Here is a 4,553-nt window from a genome sequence, read left to right as displayed (position 1 = left end):
TCTGTATAAAACAGTCCATTATTAATTGCTGACACTTTACTACATGATATTACATTGGCAGATTTGTGCTCCCATAACAAGTTCTGAAAAGGCACCCACAGGTACCCAAGGCAAATATGAAACAGATTTCTAGGACCATATAGTGAAGCCAAAAATAAATATACATTGTACTAGGAACAACTCCACCTCTACCTCCACCATCCCCCCCTACCCCCTTGCACCCGTTAATATGTGACCACAATATCAAACTCATTCCTGAAAAAATAACAGACAGGAAGGCTCAGAAGTAGACAGAGTGAGAAAAGGGGAGATCTGCAAAATTCCAGTCTATTAACCTCCCACCTCTTCCCTTCCACTTAAGATGGGACAATACTAGCTCTTGTCTCTGCTATCTTGCCAGAGTGATGGGGCAGGATTCAAATGTGTCAACTCCGAAAGAAAGTGAAATGAAAGGAGAGAGCCTGCAAGAGAAGCAGAGGGGGAAGGACAGCCCTGTCTCCTCCTGAGTCCCTCTGACCACAAACAAAAACATCTAGTTTCTGGCTATGACTCAAAACCACAGTGTAGCAAAGACCTTGGGGATGTTAAAGGCGAAGTAAATACTCTCCCAAGCATACCCAGGTGGTTGGTGGCAAAACTGGGACTACAGTCTAGTCCTTCTTTTTCTTAATAAATTTACTCCCTTAAAAAGATGCATGAATGTCCAAGGACTTGTATAAAAATGTTCATAGCAGCCTTTTTATGTTATATCCCAAAACTGGTAAAATCCAAATGCCCACCAATAGAGAATAGACACACAAATTGTGGTATATTAATATATTATAATACTATTTATCAATAAAAAGACATGGATGAATGTCAATATAATTATGGTGAGTGAAATAAGTGAGGCAAAGAAGAAAACATACTGTATAATCTCACTTTGACAGAAAGTATGTCAATGGTCACCTCATGAGAAGAGGGTTAGCAGGGGAGGAAAACCAATGAGCATGAGAAATTTGAGGGGGTGAGGGATAAATGTTCATCATCTTGATTGTACTTGGTGTGTATATCAAAATTTATAAAATAGTACACTTCCATTATGCATTATATTCTCCAATTAAGGCTTCAGCATCAAACACCAACATCAAAATTTCAATATTAGAAATCTTCAACTCTGTCCTTTGCCATGACTTTTATCTGTGAGTCCCCACCTTTTAGGCGCCCTAATGGCACAAGAGGTTTACATAATTACTTAATCAAGTAAACCTATGAATCCAATATATTCTAATATGCCCACAGTGGAAGATCAGTTTACAAACATAATCCAATATTTCTTCTTGGAATTCATCAATAATATCAAAGTGCTACAGTCATAAAGCAAAACAGCTCAAAATGCAACCCAGGGAAATTAGCTCCAGGTTGTCATCTAAGAATGATGGAAGGAAGGGAGAAAGGGAATACAAGCAAGAAGTTCCTTCATCCAGGTCAGGGAGGATTTCCACCATCTTTCCTTTTGTTTTAGCCCATTGTAACCCACATGACTGATGAATGACCTATACTCTTACTATAAAAAAATGAATATACAGAAGATGGGGGGTGACAGGTATTGTGTGTGTGTGTGTGTGATGGGCACAAGCCAGGCTAGTGGATCAAAGACTGGAGCAATATCCCCATCTCCACATCGACATGTGGTATGAAAGGATCCTCACACTTTGTGGCAAGTGTTGCTCGAGCCTTGGAAGCACCATGTGCTCTGCCTGCCACCACGGACAGGGTTGAGGCCATGATCAGAATTGGATCCACCACGATGTGAAGAGCTTTCCCACATAAATCCACAATAAATGCTATTTTGCTGACCACCCAAAAAAAGACTGGAGCAATAATACTAACAGTAATTCTGCCTCATGCCAAGATTCTGGAGCAATCATGACTTGATTTACTCTCTTACCTTAAACAAACAGAAAGTAAAAGGTGTGAAGCAATGGTTTCAGACATTGGACAACAGAACAACAGTGCAGGACAGTGCTTGCTCCCTGAGAGAAGGAAAATGCATGAAGGAGGATTTGCAGTTGCCCAGATTAACACCTGGAGAGAATTCCAGAGCAGGAAGCAGGGAGCCCAGGCCAAGACCAGCAGCTTCTGAATGGAGGAGAGATGAGGATTCAGGGAGGTTGAGGCAGAACGCTGCCATGGAGAGAGCTGTAACGTACAGGGCAATAGGCAGAGGATTCATTCGAGTATTACCTCAGGACTGGGGCAAAATCAGGCCTAGACTAAAGCTGCTTAAAAATGAGGTCGATTTTTCACCTAAGTGCCAAGAAAATTCAGTGGGGAAAGAATAATCTTTTCAACAAATGGTGCTGGTACAACTGAAGAGCTATAGGCAAAACAATGAACCTCAACCCTTACCTCACTGAATCTTACACAAAAATTACTCAAAGTGGATCAGAGTTATAAATTTGAGAGCTATAGTTATATAACTTTCAGGGAAAATATATGCATGCATTTTAGGGAACTTGGATTTGTCAAAGCTTTCTTAAATATACCACAAAAACACAATCTATGAAAAAATCAATACATTGGACTTCTTCCAAATTAAAGAAATTGCTCCTCTAAAGACCTTTTATAACCACAGTGAGATACTACCTCATACTCACTAGAATGGCTACAGTCAAAAAGATACATGTAGCAGTTTGATATTATGGATTGATTCCAAAAAGAAATATTGGGTTAAGTTTGTAAACTCATTTTTTCCTCTGGGCATTTTAGATTATATTGGAGTCATAGGTTAACTTGATTAAGTAATTAGGTAAATCTCTTGTACCAGTAGGGTACAAGTCCCCACCAAAGGGTGGGGACTCACAGATAAAAGGCAAGGTAAAGAACATAGTTGAGGGTTACTGGTTTTGGAGTTTTGATGTTGGAGTTTGATGCTGAAGCCTTAAATTGCAGCCCCAGGAAGTGGGAAAATGAAGCCAGTCCTAGGAAGAAAGTAACCTTTTTTTTTTTTTTAAGTATTTATTTATGTATTTTTCTCCCCTTCTCCCCCCACCCCCAGTTGTCTGCTCTCTGTGTCCATTCACTGTGTGTTCTTATGTGACCACCTCCATCCTTATCAGCAGCGCCAGGAATCTGTGTTTCTTTTTGTTGCATCATCTTCTTCTGTCAGCTCTCCATGTGTGTGGTGCCATTCTTAGGCAGGCTAAATTTCTTTCACACTGCATGGCTCTCCTTATGGGGCACGCTCCTTGCGTGTGGGGCTCCCCTATGCAGGGGACACCGCTGCATGGCAGGGCACTCCTTGCGTGCATCAGTGCTACACATGGGCCTTCTTCACCCAGGTCAAGTCCCAGGGTTTGATCCATGGACTTCCCATTTGGTAGGTAGATACCCTATCCATTGGGCCAAGTCTGCTTCTGGGAAACCTTGAACCCAGAGAAAAGCAAGTCCCAGGAATATAGGAACCCAGGAAGCCTGAACACTCACAGACATCGGCAGACATCTTGCTCCAGATAGACTTTGGTGAGAGAAGTAAGTTATGCTTTATGGCCTGGTATCTGTAAGCTCCTATCCCAAATAAATACCCTTTATAAACATCAACCAATTTCTGGCATTTTGCATCAGCACCCCTTTAGCTGATTAATACAATAGATAATAACAAGTGTTGGTGGAGTTGAGACTTCAGAACCCTTCATGCACTGCTGGTGGGAATGTGAAATAGTGTAGCCACTTCCTAAAACAGTCTGACAGTTCCTCAAAAGGCCCAACATGGAGTAACTTTATGACCCAGCAATTCTAATCTTAGGTATATACCCAAGAGAAATGAAAAAGGTTATTCACAAAAAAACATTCATACATGAATATTCACAGAATGATTATTCAAAATAGCCAAAAAGGGGAAAGAACCCAAATGTCCATCAACTAATGAATGGATAAATTAAATGTGATACATGCATACAATGGACTATTATTCAGCAGGAAAAGGAATGAAGAAATGATCCATTCTATAACATGGATGAACATTGAAAGTGTTATGCTAAGTGAAAGCCAGATATAAAAGATCATCCCATTTCTATGAAATTTGAACAATAAGCAAATCTATAGAAACAGAAAGCAAAATAGTGGCTGCCTAGGGGTAGGGTTGTGGTAGACTGGGGGGGTTATATCTAAGTGGTACAGATTCCTTTTGTGGGGTGATGAAAATGGTCTAAAATTAATTATAAGTACACAACACTTGGAAAACACTAAAAGATATGGAGTTGTATACTTTAAATGGGTGAAATTCCTGGTATGTGAATTATATCTCAAAAAAGGTGTATTTAAAACTTTATAAAAATGACAGGGCATGGACTCTACAGCTTAAAAACCAATAATGGTTTGAATTTTGTCCCCCAAAATATGTTGAAGTCCTAACCCCAGTATCTGTGAACCTGACCTTATTTGGATATTGGGTCTTTGCAGATATGATTAAAATGCAATTAAGATGAGATCATACTGGATTAGAGTGGGCCCTGAATCCTATCACTGGGATCCTGTATTACTCAGGGTTCTCTAGGGAAACAAAGTCAGCA

The sequence above is a fragment of the Dasypus novemcinctus genome, chromosome 6 (assembly GCF_030445035.2).
Source record: "Dasypus novemcinctus isolate mDasNov1 chromosome 6, mDasNov1.1.hap2, whole genome shotgun sequence".
Classification (NCBI taxonomy): Eukaryota; Metazoa; Chordata; class Mammalia; order Cingulata; family Dasypodidae; genus Dasypus; species Dasypus novemcinctus.
This window is presented reverse-complemented; position numbering follows the sequence as displayed.